This window comes from Peromyscus californicus, unplaced genomic scaffold, assembly GCF_007827085.1.
Source record: "Peromyscus californicus insignis strain IS unplaced genomic scaffold, ASM782708v3 Scaffold_11__1_contigs__length_118956290, whole genome shotgun sequence".
NCBI lineage: Eukaryota > Metazoa > Chordata > Mammalia > Rodentia > Cricetidae > Peromyscus > Peromyscus californicus.
Window position 1 is genome coordinate 67072932 of NW_026294402.1, and position 23695 is coordinate 67096626.

The 23695-nt window shown below is 43.0% G+C and overlaps 1 long non-coding RNA gene and 1 other non-coding gene across 4 annotated transcripts in view; one reads left to right on the top strand and one right to left on the bottom strand.

Annotated features, from left to right (window-relative positions):
* Positions 1–23695, top strand: part of LOC128095143 (uncharacterized) — a 58598-nt gene that overhangs the window by 24193 nt on the left and 10710 nt on the right. The window lies entirely within an intron of this gene.
* On the bottom strand, positions 1579–1687 carry LOC128105627 (U6 spliceosomal RNA). The gene has a single exon (XR_008216427.1). It is a non-coding gene; the product is annotated as a U6 spliceosomal RNA (small nuclear RNA).

Sequence of the window (23695 nt, forward strand, 5' to 3'; positions counted from 1 at the left end):
TCGAACTTGCTAGGTAGCTGAGGATGGCCTTGAACTCCTGGTCCTCCTGCTTCTACATCCCAAGTGCTGGGATTATAAGTATGCTCCACTAAGCCTTAGTTTAAATAGCAGTCTTTTTTTTTTCCTTTTCTTTTTTTCTGAGACAGGGTTTCTCTGTGTAGCCCTGGCTGTCCTGGAACTCACTGTAGACCAGGCTAGCCTCAAACTTAGAGATCTGCCTGCCTCTGCCTCCCAAGTGCTGGGATTAAAGGCATGTGCCACCACCTGGTTGAATAGCACTCTTTTTGTTTTTTTTTTCAAGACAGGGTTTCTCTGTGTAGCTTTGCGCCTTTCCTGGGACTCACTTGGTAGCCCAGGCTGTCCTCGAACTCACAGAGATCCACCTGGCTCTGCCTTCCAAGTGCTGGGATTAAAGGCGTGTGCCACCACTGCCCGGCGAATAGCACTCTTAAATAGTCATTGGCCTACTGTGTTCCTGACCAGATTGTCACCTGTAGTTTTTGCCAGCTCTTAGTATTGCAAATCTAATTTTTGTATCCATTAAATAAATATGTGTGGTGAAAGTCTTACACACAAATAATTGTTGGGAAACTGTCGCTGATGAAAAGTGACCACTAAACATCGGTTGGGAGGACAGTCACACAAATCAGGCATGAAACAACAGGTCAAAATAATGGGTACTGTAACAACAGAATTACCAACAGTGTAAATGGATCACTGCAAAGTCAGAGTTCAGTGTGGAGACCTGGGTTCAGAATCACACCAAGGGTAAGCAACAGACCTGTGTTCCTGTCCCTGATGCCAGCATGCTTCTCACTTCAAAGTTACAAACACCGTCCTTGAGTATCAGGACTTGTCACAGTAATAAAATGTTCCACTTTCCATGTCGAACGTCTACTGGTTTTAACTAGGATCTACTGAGTGTCTGCTCAGGGTCTTTTTCAGGCTCATTTGCTCATCTCTAGTGAAAAACTCAGTCATTCTCAGCTGTGAGTGGTAAGAACGGGAGTGGGTAGGGACTGGTTGCTTACAGGCTTCCATGTTCTGATCTATAAAAACCTTCCAAGAGGGGCTTGCAAGATGGCCCCGTGGGAAAAGTGTTGTGATACAAACCTGGGGACCTGAATTTTATCCCTAGAGCCTGTGTAAGGTAGAAAGGAGGGAACCAGTCCCCAGAATCTGTCCTATGACCTGTGTGAGTGTGCTGTGGCACACACTCACAACTATATATCACACACACACAGAGACCATAATAGTGCATTTAAAACTTAATTGTCGCCGGGCGGTGGTGGCGCACGCCTTTAATCCCAGCACTCGGGAGGCAGAGGCAGGCGGATCTCTGTGAGTTCGAGGCCAGCCTGGGCTACCAAGTGAGTTCCAGGAAAGGCACAAAGCTACTCAGAGAAACCCTGTCTCGAAAAAACAAAACAAAAAAAAAAAAAAAAAAAAAAAAAAAAAACTTAATTGTCAGGTATTGAGGGAGTACCCCAGGGTGTGGACAGTCTTTCTCAGGTCAAGTAGACAGGTAAATGGAAGAAGAGTAATTTTTTTAGGTTTTGGTTGCCTTTCTGAGTTTTCAGTTATGAAGTGAGTTCAAAAAATTGTGTGTCATCCTTGCACAGGAGCCATGCTAATCTTCTCTGTATCGTTCCATTTTTTTTTTTTTTTAAGTATATGTGCTGCCGAAGCGAGCGCCATCCTGGGATATCTTAGGCCCTGTCTCAAAACATTAAAACCGAAAAAGAAAACAAAGGCATACCCACCACCACCCAACCTTTCTCCTCAATGCGCTATCTCCTAGAAATCCTGTCCCCCTGGGGCAGTGCTATGAGCTGGGAACTGAGCCTGCAATATGTGTGTGAGTCCTTGGGAGGCATTGAAGATCCAACCCACATGCACTGACTTATTCAGGCTGTTTCTTCCATACATAAAATCTAAATATTTGTGTGGCCAAATCTGACACCGCCTATAAAGCTCTCTATAATTCAAGGCAACACATGTTTCCCTCCATGTCCTAGCACTATTAGATGCTGACAATGAACCTTTCCCACTGAATTGGTTCTATGTGTTTCTCAAAAAGATAAAAAATTACTTATCAGGCCTGGAGGAGAGCTGAGCACATTGGCTGCTCTTTTGGAGGACCTGGGTTCAAGTCCCAGCACCAGGTTGTGACCCACAACTCTCTATAACTCAGTTCCAGAGTATCTGATGCCCTCTTCTGGGTTCTGTGAGCACCAGGCATATGTGAGGTGAACAGGCATACATCCAGCCAAAACATCTACACATAAAATTTAAAAAATAAAAATAAACTGCATTTCCATATACATATAATGGGTATCTTTTTGGACTCTTCTTTGTCAGTCTTTATACTAATATCAGACCTTATTGATTGCTTTATTTTTATACTGATGTTGAACTTTTTTTTTTTTTTTTTTTTTAGTTTTTGGATATTTAAGACATTTTATTTCTGTATAGCTACTACCATCAACTTCTACCAAGAGCTGAGTGAGGAGCTATCGAATCCATAACACAAATCGGGAAGAACTGACATCTTAACAATATTGAGACTTCTAAATCAATAATGAAGCATGTCTCTTCATTCACGTAGATTATCTTTAATTAGTCTCAGAAATGTTCTATAGTTCCCAGTATGTAAGATTATTATATTTACCTCTAAATAGTTCACACATTTATCAATAAATGCTTTCCTTTAAAAATGCTTACTTTATTTATGTATCTGTGTGTCTGTGTACACATATGCATGTAGTTGCCTGTTGAGGCCAGAAATTGATCCCTCGGAACTGAATTACAGGTTGGTTTGGAGCTGCCCAGTGTAGGTTCTGAGAACTAAACTCTGGGCCTCTGGAAGAACAGCAACTGCTCTTACACCATTGAGCCATCTTTCCAGCCTCTCTTTTCATGTTTGTTTTGTTGGTGGTGGTGCTGCTGCTGGTGCTCGTGCTGGTGCTGGTGGTGGCCATGGTTTTGGTTGGGTTTTTTTTTAATTAATTAATTAATTTTTTTGCCTTATGGTATTAGTGTTGCTGCCACACAGTCACATTATAAACTCCACAACACATTATTATTATTTTGTTCCAGTGCTTACCTTTTAACGTTATTAAGGTTACCTTTTAAATACTTGCCCGGGGGTTCGATCCCCGTTGCCCTGCATTCTTTCCTGGAGACTCCGGCTTCCAGCTGTCATCATTTTCTCTTACCTGCAGGACTTCCTGTAACTTTTCTCACAGTGCGGTCTGCTCAGGAGGAGTGTTTGTATTTGTTGTAAACAGCCTTTGGTTTACCTTTTTGAGGAAAGATGTTTTTATTAGATATGGGGCTCTGGGTTGACAGGTTTGCCTTCTTGCAGAACCTTAATGACGCTCCTCCTCTTCCAGTTCTTCTATCTCAGATTTCTGATAAGAAACCTACTATTATCCTTATCTCCTTTCTCCACAATAAGCCTGTTTTACTCTAGCTGTTTTTTTTTTTTTTAACATTGTCTCATTATCATTGTTTTTGGAATAATTAAGTTACAGTTTTCTTTGGCACAGTGCTTGCGATGTTTCTTACGCTTGGAATTGGCTGAACTTCTTGAATATGTGGGTTCATGACTTTCATTCGGTTTTAAAGTTTTCAGGGTTTCAAGAGGTTTTTTTTTCCTTCATTTTTTTTTTTTTGTTACCCTGACTCTATCCTCTCCTCTGAAACTGCACAGATATTAAGCTTCTAAAGTTATTCTGTGGGTCACTTGGGTTCTGATGAGTAAACCAGCATCTGTTTGTGCTTTATTTTGCTATTTCTATGTCCTCGAGTTTCATTCTTTTCTACACCATCAAATGCGCGGATCTTCTCACGTGTGCTGTCAAACACGCTATTAGGATCATGAGGAGTCCTTTTACTTTGTTCATCATGGTTTTCAACTGTTTTAGTTGGACGTTTTTCAGAGCATCCCTGTCTCCACTCTCTGCTCTGAGCATGCTGCACGCTGTTCCCACAGCCCTTTTAACGCCTGATAAGAATTTTCCAGCTCCACACCTTAGGATTGGTTTCAGTGATTTCATGTTCTCGTTAGTGGTCATTCTGGAGTGGTTTGCTCTGCTGTTTTGTGTATCTGACACTACTTTTCTAGTGGAATGTTGTGGTATTGTCTTGCTGGGCCTGGCTGTTTCTGCATTCCTACAAACATTCTTGTCTTTGTCTGGGAACGGGAGTGAGTTACTACCAAACAGTTTGGTTCCTTCCAGTCTGACTTTAAAGACTTGTCTGTTGTACGGAATGAGGCAGGGCCCAAGCTACCCGCAATTACCTCTTGCTTCAGAAGCGTGTGTCACCCGTGTGCTCTGTCTTAGGATCCATTCAGCTTTTCCACCATGGCCTGTGGGATGGTACTGTGTTCATTTGAGTCTGTGTTCCTCTACTTCACACTGTGTCTGTTAGATATTTTTATGTTGTTTGTTTCTTAGGAGTTCGTTCTCTGCTTGTATTGACGCTTATCATTCCAATGCGGGGATAAGCCACACCTTATTAAATGGCTGTATTATTGATGGACATTTAGACTGTCTTGGATTATTATGAGTACAACTGCTATGAATGGTCTGATGGGCATTATGGGATATATGTACATATGCGCTAGACGTGCCGTTACAGAAGGCTGCTATGGGGAAAGATGACGCTTGGGGTGAGTGTTTCATTAGATGAAGAAGCAAATGAAACAACTCTACAGAGTGAGAAGAATCATAAAAGAAAAGGAAGAGAGCCGGGCGGCGGTGGCGCACGCCTTTAATCCCAGCACTCGGGAGGCAGAGCCAGGTGGATCTCTGTGAGTTCGAGGCCAGCCTGGGCTACCAAGTGAGTCCCAGGAAAGGTGCAAAGCTACACAGAGAAACCCTGTCTTGAAAAACCAAAAAATAAGATAAAATAAAATAAAATAAAAATAAAAGGAAGAGAGTCACCAAGAAAGGGTAGGGATGGAGGAGACCAGAACCTCACGTGCGAGGTAAGCGTGGTCATCAGCTACAGGGGACAGAGTGCACTTTGGAGAATACAAGTTTGTGGTCACACAGGCTTTGGTTTTAGAAATGTGTCTCTGGTCCCAGTATAGAGAACGAGCTGAAGGAGAGTGAGCCCAGAGACTGGGAGCCCTCTTAGAAGACGGTTGCAGTAATTCACTCAGAAGTGATGAAGCCTGCGAAAAGCAATGGCCATCTGAACAGTGAAAGGCGACAACGTCTGAGGAGTCCTAAAGACACAGGCCAGAGGAAGGAGTCGGAGATGACTAAAACTATGTGGATGCCGAATTCCAGTGGTCAATTCTTGAGTGAGAAAGAGGAGAAATTTTCAAGAAGAGTTGTGAATTAGATTGAAAGTATAAAAAAAAACGAAGACTTTGAGTTATAATGATTGGTTTGCCGTGCCAGCTAGCAAGATATCACAGTGCCATTTCAATTGAGTCGCTGTGGTATTCTATTAAGGAAAGATTCACCCGAATTTAAAATATATATGATAAAAATACCACAAGTAATGTAAGAGAATGATAATAAATTGGGGAAAGTATTTCAAATATACAGTAGACAAAGGGTAACTATGATATATCAACAATTATGTGAGGTAAATTAAGAAAGACATACAAACACACATATACACATATGCATATAAACATATACACATGTATATATATGCACACATACACACAGATGCATGAACACACACACACACACACACACACATACACAAACTAGTGGAGAATATGTCAGGGGTAGAATAGAATAGTTTATAGGTGAATTACACTGGCCAGTGTTTGCAATACAATACTAAACTACTTTCTAAATGACTAAGCTTATTTATTAGGCATGTTGTTCTGCCTTCATGTATGTCTTTGCATCACATGCATGCCTACTTCCCACAGAGACCAGAAGAGGGTATTGGATTTCCTGGAACTGGAGTTACAGATAGTTATGAGTCATCATGTGGGAGCAGGGAATTGAACCCAGGTCCTCTCGAAGAGCATTCAGTGCTCTTAACCACTGAGCCATCACTCCAGCCCATGGCTGACGTATTAGTGATATGAAATGTTGGCTTGAGAATAGGGAACAATCTGACCATGAGGAAGCAGTAAACAGTTTGAGACGTGTTTTTGACCTTGAGACTATTATGGGAACTTAGTCTTTAGAAACATTTTTGCTAGGAAACAAAGATATGCATTCAAGAATATCCCTGTTAGTGGTTCCTACACTTAGTGAAATGCTGGGACAACCCGAGCAGGGTGTGATAAACCAGTGCTCCGGGGCAAGGGAGAGCTCTGCACGTGTTCTTTCCAGTGAAGCCGGTCACGTGTGCAGCGTAGAGGAAGCCATTGACAGCATGCTGTTGAGTAGAAGACAGCTGTGCAACTTTTGTTTATATTTACAGACACTTAAAACAATTCTAATTAACATTCTCGAAAGTGTGAAGGGAACTGTTCTCCTCTTGGTGAGCATGTGCGATTGCGTAAACATGCTGGACGGTCACTTTGTTAACTAGATCTATGCGTGACGATTTCAAACCTTAAAATTAGCTTGTCTGCAAAAAAAAAAAAAATTCTACTAGGAATTGGTCATGGAGAAAAATTTGGCAGTGTGAAAAAGCTAGAAATACGTTGACTTCAGCATGCTTCAGAACCTCGTAAAATTAACAACCTGTTGGTGTGGGATTGCTTAATCATAGTACATACATAAAACTCAAAAATAACTGTTGACAACTACTTAGGCTGCCACCTGAGAGTCATTCTCCCCGTTTCTAAGAACTGGATGGCAGTGCAGGAAGAGAATGCAGCTGCAGTCCAGGTAAGTGACTCGTAAGTGACAACGGGGATCTCGTGTCTGTTTAGTTCAAGGGTTCGCAGCTGGTCTATTTCAGGGCCATGAAACATGTAGGTTGTTCTTGGAGCTTTGGGGAAGATTCCAATGCAAGAAAAATCGAGAAACGTACACAGAGATACTTCCGCCATCATCACTTGTCTGGATAGGTCACGTGAGGATGTTAGAATTTGCTACTTGAAGCTGTATGGCTAGCCAACTACCCTCAGTGAAAGCCATGAGGATCGGAGAGGAGGCCACCCAAACTGCTGCTACGCCAGTTGTGTCCGGCTTAAAATGAGCCAATGCCAGACTTACTCATTATTTATCCTTTTTTTTTTTTAATTTTATTTTATTTTTCGAGACAGGGTTTCCCTGTGTAGTTTTGGTGCCTGTAGACCAGGCTGGCCTCAAAATCCGCCTGGCTCTGCGAGTTCTGGGATTAAAGGCGTGCATCACCACTGACCGGTCCACCTTTTTTTTTTTTTAAAAGTAGGTGTTGTTATATTATACAAATGAAGTCGTCCTGATGGAGGAAGCTTGAAGATAGTGAATCCCTGCAACTCTGGAACAGGACAGCTGAGGCTAAAGTCTTGGTAGCTCTTGAGAGCCTGACTTACCCGAGTGCTTATCTTCTGTATGATAAGCTTTCAGTTTGCGACGATTTCAGCTTTCTGTGGGGCCATGCCGTGTCCAGGGGACTCTGCAGCTGTCTTACTCTCTCATGTTTCTCCCTTACTTCTGCTTTTGTGGAATCCCAGAAGTTCTACGTTGTGTCTTCATTTTCGTCCATCTCTATTTTTATTTTATTTATTTATTTATAGATTGGTTTTTCGAGAAAGGGTTTCTGTGTGTAGTCCTGGCTGTCCTGGAACTCACTTTGTAGACCAGCTTGGCCTCAAACTCACAGAAATCCACCTGCGTCTGCCTCGCAAATGCTGGGGTTAAAAGGCGTGTGCCACCACCTGGTGCCATCTCTATTTTTAAGTGTTCCTTCTGATTTCTGATTTCTTCTTTGGTCTCTTCATGGTTTGAGTGTTGTTGTTAGTTTTTGTTTGTTTGTTTTGTTTTTAAAGTCCCCCCCCAACACACACACACACCCGCAGTAGTGAAGTTGCAGCAGAGAATGAACTTTCTATGCTCTTAATCTTTTAGAATGAGCGGAGTCTGTTCCGTGGCCTGGGATAGGATCTGTCGTAGAGGACGTTCCCATCATGCTGAAGAAGACGAGTTATCTTGTTTTTGTTGGGCAATGCTCGACATGTGTCTGGGGATCTGGTTAGTTTATAAAGGACTAAGTGGTCTATGCCGCTCAAAAATACTTTATTTTCTTATTGATTTTTTACTGTAGATGCTCTAACCATTTTTGATAGTTTCTAACTAATGTAAAATCTGTATTTCTCTCTTCAGTTTTGTCAATGTTTTTGTCTCCCCTTATTTTGGTGTGTTTTGTGTGTGTGTTTGTTTCTACATGTGTAGATATGTGCACATACACACGTGTGCTTGTGTATGTTGAAGCCAGAAGTCACCCTCGAAGGTCATTCTTCAGGATCTAGATACCTTAATTTTTTTTCTGAGATTTATTATTATTGGCCAGGTGGTGGTGGCGCACGTCTTTAATCCCAGCACACGGGAGGCAGAGGCAGGCGGATCTCAGTGAGTTCAAGGCCAGCCTAATCGACAGAGCAAGTTCCAGAACAGCCAGGGCTACACAGAGAAATCCTGTCTCAAAAAACAAAAACAACAACAAAAAAAGATTTATTATTATTATTAGTGTGTGTGTGTGTGTGTGTGTGTGTGTGTGTGTGTGTGTGTAAACACCATGTGTGTGCGGGTTCCTGTGGAGGTTAGAAGAGGGCACTGGATCTGGATCCCCTGGAACTGGAATTACAGGCTACTGTGGGTATTGGGAACCTAACCTGGATGCTTTGGAAAGGCAGCAAGCGCTGTGAATTGCTCAGCATCTCTCTGTCCCCTATCCTGTGTGTCGCCCCAGAATCCCTCCTTGGGACCCAGGGCTTGCTGATTGGGCTGGAATGGCAAACTCTACGTGCCGGAATCAGTAGCTTCTCCCATTATAAAATTACCTGTGGATTAAGAGAGAAAAATGTTGAAATCAGCTTTTTTTGGAACTAGAAAATTGTCACCGATTTAATCAAGTCTCCCAGGCTATCCTGAAGTACACTGAGCAGCAGTACAAACCGAAGACCCCATTACAAGGTGAAAAGTGAGAACCAGCTCCCAAAAGTTCTCCTCTAACCTCCATACAGAGTCCTGAAAATTGTTCTCTGACCTCTATACAGAGATCTGAACGTTGTTCTCTGACCTCCACACACAAGTTAGGGCGTGTGTGTGTCCAGACACACCACCAAATACACACAAACCTAAGGGGAAAGAAGGAAAAAACCAGTATAGGGATGCTCACGTGACTCTTCCTCACCCCTGACCTTTTTCCTGGCTTGCTGGTAAACCTGAAGACATCAGTGGCTTCCTCAATGTGGGACTCTGGGTCCCAGGAGAAAGAACAGGTCTTCTTCACAAGCCATGTTGTCCGTGCTCTGAAGGAAGATGCTAGCCTTTGCCTTTGTTGTTCAGACCAGGCTTACTCCTGGCAGGCGGGCCCTTGTGCAAAGAGGCTTTCCCTGAAAACAGTGGACAATCAATCACCTCTGACTGCTATGAGCAACTGAAAATTTCAACTGAGACAAAAAAAAACCCATAAAAACAGACACACTGTAAGCCTGGGAAAGACAGAAATACATAAAAACAGGCACACTGTAAGCCTGGGAAAGACAGAACAGGAATTTCTTTGGGCATTCAAAGGCTTGGTGGCAGCACTTGTGTGAATATGAAGCATTTGTGTCCAGTCCCCAGGGCAACAAAACAAATCAGCCCGAACGGCAACACACACACACACACACACACACACACACACACACACACACACACACACACAAACTAGAAAGCCACACACATCATGCAGACCAGGAAAGTTAGGTAGCTAGTTAGAAATCAACACGTTTGAAGGCCATTGAAGATGGACCCTTCCTTCAGCCAGCTTCGGAACCCCATGTGCTGGAAAGACACAAATTTTTTTTTTTTTTTTTTGGTTTTTTGAGACAGGGTTTCTCTGTGTAGCTTTGCGCCTTTCCTGGAACTCGCTTTGGAGACCAGGCTGGCCTCGAACTCACAGAGATCCGCCTGCCTCTGCCTCCCAAGTGCTGGGATTAAAGGCGTGCGCCACCACCGCCCGGTGGAAAGACACAAATTTTAAGAAAGGGGGAAATATCAGAACTGCTCGTTGCTAGAATTGAAATACCATGGTTGATGGCCAGTAGCCTCTTCGAAATTGCGGCAGTGGTTGATAACGCCCTTTTCTGAAGACAGCAGGCGCCTCTGAGACCTCCTGGGACAAGGAGAAAATCCTGTTTTACAACCTCAGGGGGACAGCCTGAAGCCAGAAGCTGAAAATAAACAGAGTCCATCTGAAGAGGGAGCAACCACCTCCTTAATGAGATACGTGCCTCTGGAGCCCATCCCCTGTGGTTGGTGCAGACCCCCACTGCCAAGCCTGCTCACTGCCCAGAAAGTGCAGACTTTTCGGTTTCCTCCTTCTGTCTCCCTCTTTTGGACACTGCCTAAAATCCCAAGCCTCTTGCTACACACACGCGCGCACATGCACACGCACACGCACACGCACACGCACACGCACACACACACACACGTAGCTTTCCCTGACCCCTGGCTTACAAAGGACAACTTTCCGCCTTCGTGTCCAGCCCCACTTTTCTGCAGACACCCACCCCAGCCCGCCTGCCCCGTGTCTTTCTCTCAAGCTCCAATAAAATTGTCCTCAAGTTTCCTTCTGGGTCAGTTTTAAATTAGTTTATCTACGACCCTAGAGACCTGCCAAGGGGATAGTGTTCCCCAGTGATAATGGGACACACGGAAGAAAAGGTCTGAGAAGACTCCACACACCGCTGCCTGGCTGACCTCCAGGCGGGATGCGAACAGGAAGTCATAGCTAAGGCCGAGTTGGAAGAGTTGGAAGCAGCCTGACTAACCACTGAGGAAGAACCGCACCATCTAGCCGGGCTGCGAGGGCTGCGAGGTTTTCTTTTTTCCTCTCTTCCCTCTTTCTCTCTTTTTCCTCATCGAATCTTTTCTTTTCCTTCACATCCACCAAAATCCTTTAAGTACAAAACTATTCTTCAACAATGAGGTAATCAAAGGGACGCCAAACCCGGAGCGCAAGTACCAGGGGCCCCAGGGCACAGCTCTCAGGTGGAGTGCAATCCTCCCCGCACACGGCCCCAGTTCGGTCCCAGCAACAGCTTTAGTACTGGTGACCATACAGGTAAATACAGACCTCAGGGGCTATGGTGGCGCACACTTCTAATTCCAGCACTTCAGAGGCTGAGGCAGGAGGATTACGTGTTTGAAGCCAACCTGAGATACAGAGCAAGTTTAAAGCTACAGACTGAAGCCCTGTGCCCCCCCCCCCCCAAAAAAAAGGTTTTCTGAACATGTTCTTCTTCTCCTCCTCCTCTGTTTTGTTTTTGTTTTTGTAGTCTTGGCTGGTGTTTGAATTTATAATCCTCCAGCCTCAGTCTCCTAAGTGCTGAGGTTACAGGTCTACACCACCACACCCAGCTCTTATTTTACACTCTGTTAGGAAATTTTTCTATCTCAAGCTTTTTTGAATCTTTCCAACAAGATTTTTTGTTCTTTTTTTATATTTATTTTATTCACGTAGGTGCTTTACCTGCAAGTGCGTCTGTGCACCACATACATACCCCGTGCCTGAGGAAGTAGTAAGCCTCCATGTGGGTACTGGGACTAGAACCCTGGTCTTTTGCAACAAGTGCTCTTACCATGGAGCTAACTCTGCAGCCCCCTCAACAAGATTTTTAAGACTGATGCTCGGTGTAATGTTTCCTCGTGCCTTGTTTTTATTAAGTGTTCATACTCCTTGAAATAGTATTAGTAATATTTTTGGAAGTTGGAATTTCTTATTCCCTCATTATTTTAGTATACAAAATAATGAGGTTTCAATCTAACATTTTCATAATACAGCAATACATTTTGCTCACATTTGCTCCCCAGCACCTCCTGCCCCACCCCACTGCTCCCCTTCCTTCTCCCAAGCTTTCATGTCACATATATATATGTGTGTGTGTGTGTGTGTGTGTGTATATGTGTGTGTGTGTGTGTGTGTGTAGTTAAATCAGACTCCACATATGAGAAAATGTGAAGCATCCCTTTCATGCTTTTGGAATCCTTCACGGAAAGCCCTGGCCTGTGCACATATTTCTCATGTTTCCTGCTAGCATTCTCAGAGTTTGGGGGATCAGTTTCCCCCACTGCCCTTTCTTATCCTGCCCACCTTTCCCCCATAATCCTTACTCTAGGCTTCGCATATGAAAGAAAACATGCAATATATGTCTGTCTTTCTAACTCTGGCTTATTTTGCTTAACATAGTGATCACCAGGCCCATGTATTTTCCTGCAAATCACATAAGTTTTATTCTTTTTTTTTTTTTTTTTTTTTTTTTTTTTTTGGTTTTTCGAGACAGGGTTTCTCTGTGTAGCTTTGCGCCTCTCCTGAAACTCACTTGGTAGCCCAGGCTGGCCTCGAACTCACAGAGATCCGCCTGGCTCTACCTCCCGAGTGCTGGGATTGAAGGCGTGCGCCACCACCGCCCGGCAAGTTTTATTCTTATTACAGCTGAAGAAAGTCCTCCATTGAGCTTGTTTACCACATTTTCCTTACCCAAGCACGTGTTAGTGGATTTCTAGGCCGCTTCCATATCGTCACTATTTCAAATAGTGCAGCAATCAATGTGGGTGTACAGGGGCTGGGGGGAGGACTCAGCTGCTAAGAGCACTGAAAGAGTCCAGAGGAAGATTCCCAGCACTCACGTGGTGGCTCACAGCCTTCTGAAGGCTCCAGGGGAACGGACTCCCTCTTCTGGACTCCACAGGCAATGCATACATGTGTATTCACACATTTAGGCAAAACGCCCACATACATAAAAGACAAGTTCAAAACAAAACAAAATACGTGGATGTGCAGACTTAGTTTCCTTCAGACATCTACCCAGGGGAATACAAATGGAGCATGGCCAGCTCTAGTTTGTATTTTGGAGAAGCCTCCATACTGATTTCTGTATTAAGAGTCCTTTTCTCACACCTTTCTCCCCCTAGTCTCTCTATGTAGTCCTGGCTGTATAGACCTATATAGACCAGGCTAGCCTTGAACTCACAAAGATCTGTCTGCCTCTGCTGAGTGCTGGGACTAAAGGTGTGCACCACCACTGCCAGTCCAGCTTTGTCTCCTTAAGAATAGCCACTCTCGATGGAGTGGGATGGAATCTCAGCACGGTTAATGTGTGTTTCTCTGAAGGCAAAGGATGTTGAACAGTTTTTCATACATTTGTGGATCATTTGTGTTTCATCTTTTGAGAAATGTCTACTCAGATCATTAGGTCATTTACTGATAGAAGAATTGGGTTTTTTTATTTTTGGAGTTTTTAAAAATAAAATCTAGGTATTACTTCCCCCTCAGGTATATAGTTGGCAAAGATTTTCTTCCATTCTGTAAGCTGTCTTTTCAATCTGTTGTTTGCTTTGAGGTACAGAAATCTTTTAAATTTCCCTTCGTCAATTTTTAGAATTACTATTATTATTAATTTTGTGTATATGGGTGCTTTGCCTATATGTATGTCTGTTCACCACTTGTGTGTCTGGTCCCAGTGGAGGCCAGAAGAGGGCACTAAATCCCCTGAACTGGAGTTAGAGATGGTTGTGAGCCACCACGTGGAGGCTGGAAACCAAACCCGGGTCCTCTGGAAGTATTAGCTGTGCTTTTAGAATCCTTTACAGTAAGTCCTTGCCTCTGCCTATATCTTAAAGTGTTTTGTTTATGTTTTCCTCAAGCAGTTTAGGCCTTTGATCCATTTTGAATTGAGTGTGTGTGTGTGTATTTATATCTAGTTGCATTATTTTACAGGTAGATATACAGTTTCCCCAGAACCATTCATTGAAGTGGCTGTCCTCTGCAATGCATGTCTTTAGCATCTTTGTCAAATATTGGATGTCATTAGCTCTGCAGGCTTACTTATGAGTCTTCCGTTCTGTTCCTCTGGTCCCTATGTCATTTTTTCTTACAATGGTTTTATAGTGTAACTCGAGATCAGATTTAAGTGATCCCTCCAATATTGCTCTCTCTCCTCAGAATTACACTGGCTGCTAGGATCTTTTGAATTTTCATATGAATCTTCGCACTTTAAATGCTTCTCTGTAAATGACATCACTGGAATTTTTATGGAGATTGCATTGAATCCATAAATTGATTTTGGTTATATAGTCATTTTTCAAAGTCTTTTAAAATAAACTTGGTGTGTGTGTGAGAGAGCCCCACAGCACTCATCTGAAGGTCAGTTCTCTCAGCCCATCCTGTGGGCTCTGGGGACTGAACTCAGGCCTTCAGACTTGATGGCCAGCTCCCTTATCCACTAAGCTATCTCACCAGCCCCAGTTTTCCAGTATTGATTTTGCCAGTCCGTGTGCATGTGAGTTCTTTCCACCTTCTGCTATCTCCTTTAGTTTCTCCATGTTTTAAATGTTTCATTATAGAGTATTTCATACCTTATGTTTACTACTAGTAACTATTATTATTGTTATTATTTTGTGTGTATGTGTAGTGTATGTGTGTGTACGTGTGTGTGTGTGTGTGTGTGTGTGTGTGTGTGTGTCCACCTGTGTGTGCATGTGTGCGGAGGCCAGAAGTGGAAGTCAGGTTTCTTCTGCAATCTCTCTCCATCTTGTTTTCTGAGATAAGGTCTCTCCCTGAACCAAGAGCTCCCCAGTTCTGCTAGACTGGCTGACCAGTAAGATCCAGCCATCGGTCTGCCTTCTTCTCCCCACAGACACACACCACTATGCCTGGCTTTTTAAAATGTTTCAGTGTGAGTGCTAGAGCTCAGACTCAGGTCCTCACTGCACAGCAACTACTCTACAGCCAGTGGCATTTCCCCAGCCCTTACGGATTTATTTGAAGCTATAATAAATTAAAGCTTTTTTTTCTTTTCTTTTCTTCTTTTTTGCCAAGTTCATTACTGGTATGTGGTAAACCTACTGATTTTTATATGTCAATTTTGTATAGTGATACTTTGCTGAAAATGTTTATCTGAGAGCTTTCTGGTGTAGGGTTTTGTTTTGGTTTTTCAGGACAGGGTTTCTCTGTGTAGCCCTGGCTGTGCTGGAACTCTCTCTGTAGAGGAGGCTGACTGATTTGTCTTTACAGTCTTTTATAGGATTGTGTAATCTGCACATACGGATAATCTGACTTCTTCCTTTCCTGTTTGTAACCCTTTACCTTGTTCCCTTTCTTATTGCTCCCACTAAGACTTCAAATCTTAGGAGGATAACGTAGACAGTGAATAACCTTGTCTTGTTCCACAAATTCTGTTTCTCTCAATTGGTTTGTCCCAGATAGTCTGTTTTCTGTCGAGGTATGTCCCTTCTGTTCTCAGTTCCATCCGGGCATTCATTGTAAGGGTGAATGTTCCACTATCAAAGGCCTTTTCTGCAACTATTGACATGATTGTGGTGGTCAGTTTTAACTGTCAACTTGGCATAATCTAGAATCACCTGGAAGGAGGTCCCAGGGGAAACTTGTCTAGATCAGGTTGTGAAGGAGTTTCTTACTTGGATTAATTGAGGTGGGAAGACTCCCTGCAGGTGGGTCACTCCATTTCATGGGCTAGTCCCTGGACCACCTGAAAAACACACTGAGCCAGATGAGCACAAGCATGCACATGTGAATTCTCTGCTCTCTGCTGTCATCTTACTCCGGATGTCATATGACGAGCTGCTTCAAGAGTTCCTGCCATCTTGACATCTCTGATAGGATGGACTCTAACCTGGAATTGTCAGCTAAATTAACCCTTTCTCCTTTATGTCCTCTGCTAGGGTGTTTTCTGACAGCAACAGGAAACAAAACTAAGATGATAATCATAGAAATTCTGTTCTTTGAGTCTATTGATGTGCTGCGTTTTATCGTCTGATTTTTGGATGTTGAACCATCCTTGCAATCTGGGGGGGAACCAACTTGATGATGGTGTATTATCTTCCTAATGTGTTCCTGAATTCAGTTCACAAGTATTTCACTAAAATGTGTTATGCCTGTACTCATCAGAGAAATGAGTCTATGGCTTTCTTTTTGTTATTCTACCCTTATTCACTTCTGGTATTCACATGAAACTGAATTTGAGAGGTATGGTTCCATTTCTTAAAAGTATATGAAGCATCACCAACCTAATATTAACCAGAATAAAAAAATTTTGCTTGAAAAAAAATTTGCTTGCATTTTTTTCAGATCATTCAGAGTTTGTAAATCCTATTACCAAAGCCACTTGAGAGTGGGCTTATAGTTTTGATTTATCAAGAGCAAATCATTTCTTGGTCTCCATTTATGGCCTAAACCAAGGAAGGCAATTCCTTAACATCTTTTCTCATGGGTAGATTGTGTTCTGATCCACTCATCCGGGACATGGGCTGTTTGGAGATTTCTTGCTTTATGCAAAGTCCAGCATCATCTACTGCCCATGTGGGCTTACTCTGCCTCTTGTCTTCCCTGTTCAGAGCCCTTTAGAACAAAAGTTTCAGGCCACTGAAGGCTGACAGTTACCCCAGGCATGAGCTGGGTCTAGAACCTTAACTCTTTATGAGCCCGTTTTCCTTTCTCTTTGTTATAGTTCCAAAGGATTTCTCTTCTGCTTTTGATCTATCTAAGCATTTTCCTAAAAATATAACCACCACCCACTTTTGGCTAAGGTCAGATCTAAAAATATAACCAGTATTTTAAAAGCATCTTATATTCAGCATTAATTTTTTTTTTGGGGGGGAAGCTGAGGACTGAACCTCAGCATTAATTTTTTAAATTTAAATTTATATATATAGCTGTGGGGGTGGGTGGGTGGGGGTGGGCATACTTGCCATGGTGCATATGTAGAGATCAGAGGACAATTTGTGGCAGTCAGTTCTCCCTTTCCACCCTATGGGCTCCCGCGATTAAGCTCAGATTGTCAGACTTGCCAGAAAGGGCCCTTACCCTCAGCTACCTCATTGGTCCTTAATTCTTTGATTATACGTTGTGTGTGTGTGTGTGTGTGTGTGTGTGTGTGTGTGTACATGCCAGTGGACAAATTGCAGAAGTTGCTTTTCTCCTTCAACCGTATGAGTTCCAGGGATAACAATGAGGTCCTCAAGTTTGGTGGCAAATGCCTTCTTTACCTGCGGAGCCAGCTCATTGCCCCCACCCCTACCCAAAACTTCTTCTTTTTTTTCGAGACAGGGTTTCTCTGTGTAGCTTTGTGCCTCTCCTGGAACTCACTTGGTAGCCCAAGCTGGCCTCGAACTCACAGAGATCCACCTGGCTCTGCCTCCCGAGTGCTGGGATTAAAGGAGTGTGCCACCACCGCCCGGCTATCCAAAACTTCTTTTGATAGTCAAAATTCTAAGAACTGTACTTTCGTGCTTCCCTCGAGAGTGGCGAGCTGTTTTTCTCTACTGAGTATTTCAGTGGAATGACTATGTCTGTCTTTGCTGTTGTCGTATCATATTTAGACTACTGCCTTGAGATCATTTCTCATGGGTTTCCTTGGACGAAGGAAAATTGATGATTGAATTGCCAGAGGTTTAGGAAAGAGAATCAGCAAGGCTTTGCTGTAGGAGGAGAGGCAGAGGACGGGATCTAGGATGAGACTTACCTTTTTGGCTTCGGTATCTGGGTAGATGATGATGTCATTGACTAGGATCGGGAATAGAGGTTAAGGTGGGTGTGTGCGTGGGGAGCAATAACAAGTTCCGTTTGGACATGTTGTGTGCAAGATGTCATGTAGGTAGAGAAATTTGTGGTAGACAGTTGGAAACAGGGTAGAGGCTCGGGGCTTGGGGTCTGCAGATACAAATTCACACAGTTGGGGTTCCTAAGTCTCTGAGACTCTTCAGCGGCCTTTTCAGGAGTCTGTGTGATCACTGGGTTGATTTTACACTCACGCTTCGATTTCAACAATAATCTGGATTATCAGGATGACCATCTTATGAATGAGTATTGCCAGCCTCCCCAGTTTCTGCGTCTGTGTTTCTGTTTATCATCTTGCTGGTGCCAAGTATCACAGAGTAGGGATTAATATGTAAATGATGTAACCTGGTCAAGGGTCACTGTGTGCCTGCTAGCTCATGTGAATGAAAGTGTCACAGCAGTTTGACTAGAGACAAGGGCTGGGAGAACCGAGTCATCGGATGGCACAAGGCTCGATTTCAGTTAAAAGAGCCTCTGTTGGCAGCAGCCGCTTCCCTGTTCACAACGCAAATCAACAGTGTAGCTAAAAAAAAAATGAAGAAACTCTAACTACATAAATTAATGCATTATTTTCTGAGTTTTACAATTTTTAGTTTTATTTGCCTCCATTTTACAAAACTTCAGTTGTAAAATGTAAGTATAAGAAATTTATACTTAAGCTGAGTGGTGGTGGTACACACCTTTAATCCCAGCACTTGGGAGGCAGAGGCAGGTGGATCTCTGTGAGTTCGAGGCCAGCCTGCTCTACAGAGCGAGATCCAGGACAGCCAAGGCTGTTACACAGAGAAACCCTGTATTGGAAAATAAAAATAAAAAGTAATTAATTCAACACTCAATGTCTAGGAGAAATCTGTTTCTCCAAATGGTATCTGTGTGTGGCGTTGACTTATTGTGAGGATTGGGGCATAAAGGAAACTATCACAATAGAGAACAGAACCTTAGGAAACATCAGTAACAGCGTGTGGAGGATAAGGGAGAGAGACTAAAAATAGACAGCATTAAAAGAAGATTAAGGAAGGAAGAGAGAAGAAAAGGTAAGACCTGGAAAATGTCCTCAAAAAGCACACATATCTTTGGCTCAGACATTTCATTGACAAACAGTCTTGAAAGTCATATTTTTGAAGTTGAAGGAGTAAATAGAAATTGTAAGTGTAGAAATTTTATTTTATTTATTTATTTTTAACTTTTTATTTATTTAATTTTTTTTTTTGGTTTTTTTTTTTTTTTTTTTTTTTTTTTTTTTTTGGTTTTTTGAGACAGGGTTTCTCTGTGTAGCTTTGTGCCTTTCCTGGAACTCACTTGGTAGCCCAGGCTGGCCTCGAACTCACAGAGATCCGCCTGGCTCTGCCTCCCGAGTGCTGGGATTAAAGGCGTGCGCCACCACCGCTGGCTTATTTTTAACTTTTTAATCTATGGGCATTTGGCCTGGTCCTTGGAGGCCAGAAGAGGGCGTCAAATCCCTTGGAACAGGAGTTAAACAGATGGTTGTGAGTTGCCTTGTGGTTCCTGGGAATTGAACCCAGGTCCTCTGGAAGAGCAGTCTGTACCTTCAGCTGTTGAGTCATCTCTCTAAGTCCCTATTAATTTATTTTTGAAAGTTCTCACTATGTAACTGACCTGGAGGTCATTATGTAAACCAGGATAGCCTCAAACTCACAGAGATCCACCTCTACCTCTTGGAACAAAAGATGTGCGCCATCAAACAGGGCTGAATATGGAAACTCTCGTGTTTGGCGCTAATGAAAATAAAAGAATGTCTCTGGAATAGACTGCAATATATATATATATGATAAACAGAAGGTGGGGCTTGGAGAGAAGATCCCCGCTCAGAAAGGAGGAAGCGACATTGTGGGGCTTCAGAAGAAACGGGTCTTAGGGACCTGGAAATGGGTCACCAGAAGGACTGCCCGTGAGAAATCCTGACAGTGGTCTTTCAGATGGGTTATGAGGAAGCTGAATAGAGGAACTGGCCTGGTGGTCTTGAGGTTCCTGTGGAGAGGCCACAGTGATGCAGTAGGCATCCCTGCATTATAAGGTTCACGAGAGGAGTGCCCTAGCTGTCATGGGACTTGGGAGAAATTTAATAGTAATGTTGGGTCCTCATCTTGGCCAGGCCACTAACTAACTCTGTGAATTGGACAAGTAACTTAATTTGTGCAAATATTTTCGGAATGAAACATCTGGACTAAAATGTTCTGAAGAGCTTTCTGGCCTTAGAACTCAGCACTAAATCCTTCACAAGTCAACTATCCCAATTAATGCTTTATTTTCCCCTTGAGAGAGGGGTTTGTGGAGCAAAAAGGCATAGGCCATTTTGGATTCTATTTAATTTGAAAATCCACGAGGAGAGTTTAAAAGTCAGTTCTCCTAGAAAGGGAGGAAGGACTTGCTTCACTCTCATTTTCTAGATAGACTGCTCATCCACCAAAACCAAACAGAAAAACCCAGGGACTGAGCTAAGGAGGCAACTGCTGTCTTGAGTTAAACTATCAAGCATTCCAAGGAGGAACTGAGGGAAACAGTACAGCCTCCATGGCTTCCTTATGAAGGAATCCTCCCAAGACTTAGCTGCAGGGCCTCTTTAATGAAGCCAAGAGTGCCTGAGATGGACACCAGCTCTGCTCCTGACTCAGACATTCTGTGCGTAATTAAACTTTAAAAAATGTAAAATTGAGGGTTTTTTTTCCATCTGAATTAACCAAAATTTATCAGATTTGGCCTCATGAAGAGGGTTATTATTCACCAATCACTGGGTATGGTTCCAGTAAGAATGTTTGTTACAACAGGCGCACACACACACACACACACACACACACACACACACACGTCCCTGAAATGACAAAAAATTCAGTTACCCAGAAATGACTGAAAGCCTGAGGACTTGTCCACTCCTCAGGTCCTTTATGACCAAGCTCTGGTCTAACCACCACAGAAAAAAAGGAAGTTTCTTTAGGAAAAGGCAGCTCTTCAGCCATTTCTTTCTTCACATTCCCATCTCTTACCAGAATGTAAGCTCCTGCATGGTAGAGCATTTATCTAATTCATTGTTTTATTCCTAATGCCTGTAGCAGTAACCCACAAAGGCTGGCCTTGAACACACAGAGATCTGCCTGTCTCTGCCTCCTGAGTGCTGAGATTAGCAGTGTGCACCTGGCCCATACAACTTTTTTTTTTGTTTCTTGTTTTGGTTTTTCGAGACAGGGTTTCTCTGTAGCTTTGGAGCCTGTCCTGGAACTCACTCTGTAGACCAGGCTGGCCTCGAACTCACAGAGATCCGCCTGTCTCTGCCCCCGAGTACTGGGATTAAAGGCGTGTGCCACCACCTGGCCCCATACAACTTCTTAAAATATGCTTATAGAATAGATGAATGAGATAAATCCATGGTTCAGTGTTGCAAATAATTAGAGAAAGAGACTAAAATAATTCCAATTATTTTAAGGTGCAGTCAATCAGTTCTTTTCTGTGATGCTAACAGAAAGAAATGGTATTTGGCATCTTTGAAAATTAAGAACACACACACACACACACACACATTTCTGGATGAGCACATGTTGCTTTGATTATTTCCATACATCTTTTGCCGGCATCTGTGTTTGGTTATCCTCTGGTTAAGGACCCATGATGGTTTCTGGTTGTATGATGTATTAGTCTGGAGTCTTAGGACAAGCAGCCTTTTCAATTACGTCCAAGATTTTTTTTTTTTTTAATTTTTTCGGAGCTGAGGACTGAACCCAGGGCCTTGCGCTTGCTAGGCAAGTGCTCTACCACTGAGCTAAATCCCCAACTCCAAGTCCAAGATTTTATAAGCACTGTGTAATGGTAATTTTATAGAATCACCTTATGTAGGTAAATTATTAATTAGCTCTTACGTGAATGATAAAGTCAGAAATTATTTCATTGAATCTCATGTAAGCAAAAATAGAAAAGAAAAAAAATTATTTGATTAGCTAGAAAGTCCAGTAGACTGTAGCTGGCTGTGGAAACAGTTAGATCCAGAGTCAAGCCATGATGCCATGTTTCTTCCCCTTGTACATTCACTTATTTCTTCTCAACTTCTGCCTTCAGTTACCATTTCTCCTCTACAAAGGCAAGATGGCCTCCGGATGCCTCAGGCTCACATTCTTCAAGTTTAGCAATCTCCCAAGGAGAGAAACCATCCTCATTAGCTGATGAGGGAAGGTTCTGGGAGGACTGTGCCTGGCTTAGCCAGTGTCACACCCATTTGTCAGTCAATTAATGACTGAGGTGAGGAGGACAGAGCACTTTAATTGGCCAAAACCTTTCCTCCCATGTCTCCCCACATCGGTTGGCTGAATCTGGATCCATGCTCAGCCTTGTGGACTGGGGGAGTAGAGGCTCAGAATGGCACTGTCTCCAAAGGAAAATGTGTGGGTGTGGCAGAGAGGGATGTGGCTGAACAAAGGGAACTTACCAGCACACTATACCAAGGTCGACACAGAGCTCTTATGTGTAGGTTTAATGAACCAACTGGTCTCTCTCCAGGTCGTTCCGGGGTCTCTTCTCAGTAGCTGAGGCACACACAGTGCCATTGTTAACTGTTTAGAACACCATCCGAACATTACAGTATCTCGACAGTTGTGATTTTTAAAATAACATGTGCAGTACTGGGGTCTACAGAGTCTTGTTCACATCAGACAAGTACTCCACCATGGGGCCACACTGCCAGCCCACAAAAATGGTGTATTTGTTGTCATATAAACACACAACAAGGATTCTTGTCTTTATGGAACTAAAAATTACCCTTTGCACTTAAAACATATACATACATATGTATGTGTGTTCAAGGCTTTTTTCAGAGCCTGATCAGATTTGGGAGGAATGGAGTAAGAATTGGTAAAATAAAATAAAATAAAATAAAATAAAATAAAATAAAATAAAATAAATGAATCCTCCATACCTTGTGTTTCTCCTCCAGGAAAATAACCAGTAATGTACACACAGTCTTTTATGAGTCTTTGTATCTAGAAGTGGCTTGATTTTTCAGATAACTGGACTGAGTACTTCTGTCAGTAACGAGCTTGGAGAAACAAGCACCAAAGCCAACCTAAGTCCCAAGTCCCCGAGATGCCCTTCGCGAGCAGTCAACCATTTAATTTGATCTATTAAATAAACTTAGCAGTTGGGGTGCCCACACAGCGAGGAAGGCTGCTTGGAGATGAGATGTTGGCTTTAACTGGGATCTTCTGGCCCTCATTAGCCGACCATAAGCTTCTAATTACACACACCATCTTTCTTTCAAATGTGGATTTGTAAAAGCTTATGAATTTTCATTCTTAGTCACAGATTTGGGGAATAAAAACAAGTTCCCGTCATGAACAAATAGGAGGATTTTTCTCTTTTTCTTTCTTTCCTTTTAAAATTTTGTCAGGCCCCCAAAAGATTCTTGATAATTGATCAAACGCCCACTGTGCATCCAGAGCTGCGTGAGTGACTTGGAACTATGAAAAGGACATTTGAAAGATAATTCCTGTCCTTGGAGAATTTAGGAAAGGTGTCTCAGGAGAAAGTTACGTACCTGAAACAGCTAAGCAACAGATGACTGCACCGCTCTTTCTCCCGGCGCGGCGACCTCCCTTCCGTTTCCATCTGCATGTATATGCTTCAAGCTCCGTCTTCAGTAATTTCCTCCATTAGGTCCTAAGCACCAAGTTAGGTTGACTACATCCATTCATCAAAGCCCGTGGAGAAGCCCCTCACCATCCCTCATGCCTTTCCTCTTCCAGGTCTTCTATCCGCACACCGCACTGAAGACACAGCCAGCCCTAGTACCAAACCCAGTCCTACGGGGTAAAATGTTGGGCACTAAACCTGAGCCACTGGGTGCTCTGAGTTACCACATCCGGTCTTCTCTGCCACTTTTCCTTCTTTTTTTTTTTTTTATTTTTATTTATTTTTGGTTTTTCGAGACAGGGTTTCTCTGTGTAGCTTTGTGCCTTTCCTGGAACTCGCTTTGGAGACCAGGCTGGCCTTG